Here is a 9,287-nt window from a genome sequence, read left to right as displayed (position 1 = left end):
CAGATTCATTGTGTCCTCACAACTTGCTTTCCCACCCATCTTTGTATCATCAGGAAACTGAGGTCCATTACACTTGGTCCCAATAGTTGAGGTTCCTAGCACCGATCCCTGCGGCACCGCACTAGTTACTGTTTGACAACCGGAGAATGAACCATTTATCCTGATTCTCTGTCTTCTGTGAGTTAGCCCTCCCTCTATCCATAAGAACATCAGAAATAGGAGCAGGATTGGGCCATTTGGCCCATCGAGCCTGCTCCTCCATTTAATACAATCATGGCAGATCTGATCATGGTCTCAGCTCCACTTCCCTGTCCACTCCCCATAACCCTTTATTCCCTTATCACTCAAAAATCTGTCCATCTCCACCTTAAATATATTCAATGACTCAGCCTCCACAGCTCTCCGAGGCAGCAAATTCCACAGATTTACAACCCTCTCAGAGTTGAAATTCCTCCTCATCTCTGTTTTAAATGAGCGGCCCCTTATTCTAAGATCATCCCTCTAGTTCTGGTCTCCCTCATCAGTGGAAACATCCTCTCTGCACCCACCTTGTCAAGCCCCCTTGTAATCTTGTACGTTTCAATAAGATCACCTCTCATTTTTCTGAACTTTAATGAGTAGAGGCCCAACCTACTCAACCTTTCAACATGTCAACCCCCTCATCTCCGGAATTAACCTCGTGAACCTTCTCTGAACTGCCTCCAAAGCATGTATATCTTTTCGTAAATATGGAAACCAAAACTCCACGAAGTATTCCAGGTGTGGCCTCACCAATACCTTGTATAGCTGTAGCAAAACTTCTCTGCTTTATCCCCCTTGCAATAAATGCCAACATTCCATTTGCCTTCCTGATCACTTGCTGTACCTGCATACTAACTTTTTGTGTTTCATGCACCAGGACCCCCAGGTCCCTCTGTACTGCAGAACTTTGCAATTTTTCTCCATTTAATTTGTAATCTGATTTTCTATTTATTCTGGCAATATGGATAGCCTCATCTTTTCCCACATTATACTCCATCTGCCAAATTTTTGCCCACTCACTTAGTCTATCTATATCCCTTTGTAGATTGTTTGTGTCCTCCTCACAATTTGCTTTCCCACCCATCTTTGTATCATCAAGAAACATGGCGACATTACACTTGATCCTCTCATCCAAGTCATTAAGAGTTGAGGCCCCAGCACCGAACCCTGCGGCACCCCACTAGTCACGGATTGCCAAACAGAAAATGTCCCATTTATCCTAACACTCTGTTTTCTGTTAGTTAGCCAATCCTCGATCCATGCTAATATATTACCCCCAACCCCGTGAACTTTTATCTTGTGCAGTAACCTGTTATGTGGCACCTTGTCAAATGCCTTCTAGAAGTCTAAATACACCATATCCACTGGTTCCCCCTTATTCATCCTGCTCATTACATCCTCAAAGAACTCCAGCAAATTTGTGAAATGAGAGTTCCCTTTCATAAAACCATGCTGACTCTGCTTGATTGTATTATGCTTTTCCAAATGTCCTGTTACTGCTTGCTCAATAACGGACTCCAGCATTTTCCTAAAGACAGATGTTAGGCTAATTGGTCTATAGTTTCCTGCTTTTTGTCTGCCTCCTTTTTTAAGGACAAAGCAGCCCACTTGATTGGCTCTGCATCCACCACCTTCAACATTCACTCCATCCACCACCGGTGCACCATGGCTGCAGTGTGTACCATCTGCAAGATGCACTGCAGCAACTCACAAAGGCTTCTTTGGCAGCACATCCCAGACCCGCGACCTCCACCACCGAGAAGGCCAAGGGCAGCAAGTGCATGGAAACACCATCACCTGCAAGTTCCGCTCCAAGTTACTCACCATCCTGACTTGGAAATATATCGGCCGTTCCTTTATAGTCGCTGGGTCACAATCCTGGAACTCCCTCCCTATCAGCACTGTGGGAGCACCTTCACCACACGGACTGCAGCGGTTCAAGAAGGCGGCTCACTCTCACCTTCTCGGGGGCAATTAGGGATGGGCAATAAATGCTGGCCTCGAGAGTTCCGCCCACATATGAAGAAAGGAATCAAATTAATCAGACTGCGCCAGATTAAATTGACAATTCAGCACTTTTTGGGGAGTTGATTGGCCCAGACACATTGGGACTGAATAGTATTTAGAAAGATCCAGATAAAGGGGCAGGGAGAACACAGATACAAACAGAGACACAAATATAGTCACACGCGTACACACAGACACACATATAAGCACAGGCATATAATCTCATCCACACACACAGGTACAGACATCCCCCAAACAAACACACAGTCCGTACACAGACATATATCAGACACACACACAACCCGTACACAGACGTATATCACACAAACAGCCCGTACACAGACATATATCGCACACACAGCGCGTACACAGACCTATATCTCACACACAGCCCATACACAGACGTACATCACACACACAGCCCGTACACAGACATATATCACATACACACAGCCCGTGCACAGACATATATCGCACTCTCAGCCCGAGCACAGACATATATCGAACACACAGCCCGCACACAGACATATATCACACACACAGCCTGCACACAGACGTATATCACATACACAGCCCGTACACAGACATATATCACACACAAAGCCCGTGCACAGACATATATCACACACACACAGCCTGTACACAGACATATAGCACACACACAGCCTGTACACAGACATATAGCACACACACAGCCCGTACACAGACATATATCACACACACACAGCCCGTGCACAGACATATATCACACACACACAGCCTGTACACAGACGTATATCTCACACATACAGCCCGTACACAGACATATATCTCACACACACAGTCCCCACACAGACATATATCACGCACAAAGCCCGTGCACAGACATAAATCACACACACACAGCCTGTACACAGACGTATATCACACACATACAGCCCGTACACAGACATATATCTCACACACACAGCCCGTACACAGACATATATCACATACACAGCCCATACACAGACATATATCACACACACACAGCCTGTACACAGACGTATATCTCACACATACAGCCCGTACAGACATATATCACACACAGCCTGTACACAGACATATATCACACACACACAACTCGTACACAGACATATATCACACACACACAGCCCATACACAGACATATATCACACACACAGCCTGTACACAGATGTATATCACACACATACAGCCCATACACAGACATATATCACACACACAAAGCCCGTGCACAGACATATATCACGCACACACAGCCTGTACACAGACATATATCACACACAGCCCGTACACAGACATATATCACACACAAAGCCCGTGCACAGACATATATCACACACACAGCCCGTACACACACATATATCACGCACACAAAGCCTGTACACAGACGTATATCTCACACATACAGACCGTACAGACATATATCACACACACAGCCTGTACACAAGACATATATCACACACACACAACCCATACACAGACATATATGTCTGTGTACAGGCTGTGTGTGTGTGATTATATGTCTGTGTACGGGCTGTGTGTGTGATATATGTCTGTGTACGGGCTTTGTGTGTGATATATGTCTGTGTACGGGCTGTGTGTGTGTGATATATGTCTGTGTACAGGCTGTGTGTGTGATATATGTCTGTACGGTCTGTATGTGTGAGATATACGTCTGTGTACAGGCTTTGTGTGTGTGATATATGTGTGTGTACGGGCTGTGTGTGTGATATATGTCTGTGCACGGGCTTTGTGTGTGATATATGTCTGTGCACGGGCTTTGTGTGTGTGATATATGTCTGTGTATGGGCTGTATGTGTGTGATATATCACACACAGCCTGTACACAGACGTATATCACACACATACAGCCCATATACAGACATATATCACACACACAAAGCCCGTGCACAGACATATATCACACACACACAGCCCGTGCACAGACATATATCACACACACACATGCCATACACAGACATATATCACACACACAAAGCCCGTACACAGACATATATCACATACACACAGCCTGTACACAGACGTATATCTCACACATACAGCCCGTATACAGACATATATCACACACACACAGTCCCCACACAGACATATATCACACACAAAGCCCGTGCACAGACATAAATCACACACACAAAGCCCGTGCACAGACATATATCACACACACACAGCCCGTACACAGACATATATCACACACACACAGCCCGTACACAGACATATATCACACACAAAGCCCGTGCACAGACATATATCACACAAACAGCCCGTACACACACACATATCACACACACAAAGCCTGTACACAGACGTATATTTCACACATACAGACCGTACAGACATATATCACACACACAGCCTGTACACAGACGTATATCTCACACATACAGCCCGTACAGACATATATCACACACAGCCTGTACACAGACATATATCACACACACACAACTCGTACACAGACATATATCACACACACACAGCCCATACACAGACATATCACACACACAGCCTGTACACAGATGTATATCACACACATACAGCCCATACACAGACATATATCACACACACAAAGCCCGTGCACAGACATATATCACACACACACAGCCTGTACACAGACATATATCACACACACACAGCCTGTACACAGACGTATATCTCACACATACAGCCCGTACAGACATATATCACACACACAGCCTGTACACAAGACATATATCACACACACTTTCGGGTTCGGGACGCATTTCGTCGCCCGGATCCGACTTTTGTACGCCGCCGCGGAGTGTCTGATTAAGGTTAATGGGTCCTTGACGGCGCCCCTTCGCTTTAGGAGAGGGGTGCGCCAGGGATGCCCCATGTCCGGCCAGTTATATGCTGTTTGCGTGGAGCCTTTCCTGCGCCTCTTGCGGACGAGGTTGACGGGACTGGCTCTGCAAGGGCCGGGCGTGGAGGTCGTCCTCTCGGCTTACGCTGATGACGTGCTCCTCGCGGTAGAGGATCCCGCTGACCTGCGGAGGATGCGTGAGTGCCAGGAGATTTACTCGGCCGCGTCCTCTGCCAGGATCAACTGGGAGAAATGTTCCGGACTCCTGGTGGGTCAGTGGCGGGTGGACTCCCTGCCGGAGGAGCTCAGGCCTTTTGCCTGGAGCACGACCCATCTCCTCTATCTGGGAGTCTACCTTAGCCCCGACGAGGGAGCCTGGCCGGCGAACTGGCAGGAGCTGGAGGCCAAGGTCGCCGCTCGCCTAGGGCGCTGGACAGGACTGCTCCGAGTGCTGTCCTACAGGGGTCGAGCGCTAGTCATAAACCAGCTGGTGGCCGCATTGCTGTGGTACCGGCTGGTCACTTTGACCCCTCCCCCTGCGTTTGTCGCCAAGATACAGAAGAAGCTGGTGGACTTCTTCTGGAACAACAGGAAGCACTGGGTCTCTGCTGCGGTCTTGAGTCTCCCGCTTGAGGAGGGCGGTCAGTCGTTGGTGTGCGTCAGCGCCCAGCTCGCGACTTTCCGTCTTCAGACCCTGCAGAGATACCTTTACGTCGAGCCCCCTCCTAGGTGGTGTGCTCTGGCGAGGTATTTCTTCCGCCAGCAGCTCGACCTCAATTATGACATGCAACTCCTGTTTGTGAACTTGGGGGGTGCCAGGAACGCCCTCCGGGAGCTGCCTGTCTTTTACAGGGAACTCATCAGGGTCTGGAACAAAGTCTCCACCAAGCGCAGCTCTCCGCCGGCTGGAGTGGCGGCCGTCCTGCAGGAACCGCTGCTCGGGAATCCGTACCTCCACGGCCGAGGCTTTATGTGGCGGTCGGAAGAGAGGGCTGTGGCTGGTGAGGTGACCAGGGTCAGGGACCTGCTCGATGGCGGAGGAGCGGGCTGGATGGCGCCAGACACGCTGGCGCGGCGCCTAAATTCTGCCAACGTCCGCCACGCGGCCGATGCCATCGAGTCGCTAAAAACAGCTCTGGGCCCTGACTCCGTTAGGTGCATCGAGGAGGCTCAAGCACGTGGGGAGATCCCGTCCGAACTGACCACCGTCCGGACGGAATTCCTCATCGGCGCCAAACCCCGGAACCTCCCTCGGGGGCCGGCGCCTCACAACTTGAGCCGCCTCGGGGAAATCCCCTCCGTGCCTTTCAGTTCCGCGCGGAGGGGTTTCCTGTACGGGCTGCTCCTGCACACCCTCAACTTTGCCATCCTCGCCGGCCGTCCGGACACGCCATGGCGTACCATCTTGCCGTCCGGAGGAGGCGGGGGTCCCCGATGGAGGGCACTCTACGCAGGGGTCCTCCCACTATTCATCGGGGACTTGGCCTGGAGGGTGGTGCACGGAGCAGTGCCGTGCAACAAATTTTTAAGCCGGTTCACGGACTCCCAGGCCGCCTGCAATTTCTGCAGTCTGGAGGAGTCCGTGTTCCATGTTTTTATTGAGTGCACGAGGTTGCAGCCCCTGTTCCACTATTTGAAGGGGCTGCTCCTGAAATTCTGGCTGCACTTCAGTCCCACTCTCCTGATCTTTGGGCACCCTGTGCGGAGGGGAGCGGGTAGGTCCGAAGGCCTCCTCGTAGGACTGCTCCTGGGCACGGCTAAGGGTGCCATCAGCCGGTGCAGGCAGCGGGCGGTCGAGGGGGTCGTTCAACCTGACTGCCTGCCTCTCTTCCGCTCTTACATCCGGTCCAGGGTGTCCTTGGAGATGGAGCACGCGGTGTCCACCGGTACGCTCGCGGCCTTCCGCGAGAGGTGGGCACCGGAGGGACTGGAGTGCATCATCACGCCCGGCAACCAAATTTTAATTTGATTTTACGTTTTAAAGTTAATTTGTTTTAATTGCCGGTGTTTTTTAGTGTCCCCTTCCCTTTTATAGGGGGCACTGGGGAAAAATTGTGATTTTAGTGCCCAAAAAAAAACAAAAAAAAAAAGGGGGGGAAAAAAAGGGCCTTGTAAATGTCTGGAGTGTCACCCAAGTCGGGTGGCACCGTTTAATGTTATATGTTTTCGCAGGTAAACTCAAAAGAGTTTCAAATCGGGAGCCACGTGACAGGCAGCGGCCCCGCCTCCGGCAGTGGGAGTGGGCAGGGCGCTTCTGGACCTGTGGCGCGCCGCGGTTGGTGGGGCGCCCTGTCAATCAGCTTCGTTTATCCAATAGCAGCGATGGGTCACATCGACTCGCTGAGCGCGCACTGCGCATGTCCCGGATCCCGGATGTTGACGGTTGGTGAAGGAAATACAAGATGGCGGCAAGTGATCGGCGGCTGAGGGAGAGTGTCCCGGGAGGAGAGATGGGGTGTGTCCCGCGGGGTGGGAGAGAGGGGGTGTGTCCCGCGTTGGCGGGGGAGAGAGGGGGTGTGTCCCGGGGGGGGGAAAGAGGGGGTGTGTCCCGGGGGTGGGAGAGGGGGTGTGTCCCGGGGGGGGGGGGGGAGAGGGGGTGTGTCCCGGGGGGGGGGGAGAGGGAGAGTGTCCCGGAGGGGGGAGAGGGGGTGTGTCCCGGGGGGGGGGGGGGAGAGAGGAGAGGGAGAGTATCCCGGGGGGGAGAGTGAGAGTGTCCCCCGGGGGGGGGTGGAGAGGGGGTGTGTCCCGGGGGGGGAGAGGGAGAGTGTCCCCCGGGGGGGGGGGGGGGGGTGGAGAGGGGGTGTGTCCCGGGGGGGGAGAGGGAAGAGGGGGTGTGTCCCGGGGGGGGGGAGAGGGGGTGTGTCCCGGGGGGGGGGAGAGGGCGAGTGTCCCGGAGGGGGGAGAGGGGGTGTGTCCCGGGGGGGGGGAGAGGGGGTGTGTCCCGGGGGGGGGGGAGAGAGGGAGAGTGTCCCGGGGGGTGGAGAGGGAGAGTGTCCCGGGGGGTGGAGAGGGAGAGTGTCCCGGGGGGTGGAGAGGGAGAGGGGGTGTGTCCCGGGGGGTGGAGAGGGAGAGTGTCCCGGGGGGTGGAGAGGGAGAGTGTCCCGGGGGGTGGAGAGGGAGAGTGTCCCGGGGGGTGGAGAGGGAGAGTGTCCCGGGGGGTGGAGAACAGAGGGGGAGAGAGCAAAAGAGATGCAGAGAGGGGAAGGGGAAGAGCGACCCGGACACAGACTGACCGGGGAGGGAGGAATGACGGGGGTTCCTGGGAAAGCTGAGGGACTTCTGTAACTGTCCTCCTTCCCGCCTTCCCTTCCCCTCCCCTCCCGCGTGTAACCCGGGGGTGGGTCCAGTGAGATCAGACAGTGTGTAACCCGGGGGTGAGCCCAGTGAGATCAGACAGTGTGTAACCCGGGGGCCCAGTGAGATCAGACAGTGTGTAACCCGGGGGCCCAGTGAGATCAGACAGTGTGTAACCCGGGGGTGGGCCCAGTGAGATCAGACAGTGTGTAACCCGGGGGCCCAGTGAAATCAGACAATGTGTAAGTTGGGGGCTCAGTGAGATCAGACAGTGTGCAACCCGGGGGTGGGCCCAGTGAGATCAGACAGTGTGCAACCCGGGGTCCCAGTGAGATCAGACAGTGTGTAACCCGGGAGTGGGTGTAACTGTAGATTCATTTCTCTCAATCTGGTTCAATAAAATTACTGAGTCGAATACCTCTTGTGCTTTGAACAAAGCAGTCTTTATTTTACCGGCCGGCAAGACCTATCAGACAGAAGATATACCCTCTGGATAGAGCGTACACACTCCCTACGGATAGGTGAAGTTACATCGTAAAGCGTCAACAGTTATACAGTTTTGAAATCAGATAACAAAATACAATTAGATTGACATTCTAACTCAGCCACTCATTAATCAATCTATATGAGATGTTTTTACGAAAGCTCAAGCATTGCCTCTGAATGTTTCAATCTAGTGGTGTGACTACTAACTGAGACCTTGCAATTCTGCAGATTTATCCGTATATTCATTTCATGTTACAATTTATGTTATTGGCAGGATTAGTGACTTGAAACCTTGGGAAAGACTGTTAGCTAAACTGATGTTGCCCTATTTGCAATCTGACATTCTCCCAGCTATTCTTCCATGGCTTATACATTTTCAAATATCCCGTTTACTTTACTGTCCTTAATTCCATATATTCCGTTCAGATATCCACATCCCTCATTTTATCATTCTATGATAACATTTAGGATCATTCTGAGAGTATTGCATTCATCCGTTCACACTCCATTTCCAGAATATTATTGTTGAGTAGTTCTCTAGTTTGTTGGATCATAACCCGGGAACCCTTGACCACAAGAGGGTTTGCTAACATTGCCATCATTACTTTACAGCAGAGGTTAAGGCAACCAACAATCAA

Source organism: Pristiophorus japonicus, chromosome 9 (genome assembly GCF_044704955.1).
Source record: "Pristiophorus japonicus isolate sPriJap1 chromosome 9, sPriJap1.hap1, whole genome shotgun sequence".
Taxonomy (NCBI): Eukaryota; Metazoa; Chordata; class Chondrichthyes; family Pristiophoridae; genus Pristiophorus; species Pristiophorus japonicus.
This window is presented reverse-complemented; position numbering follows the sequence as displayed.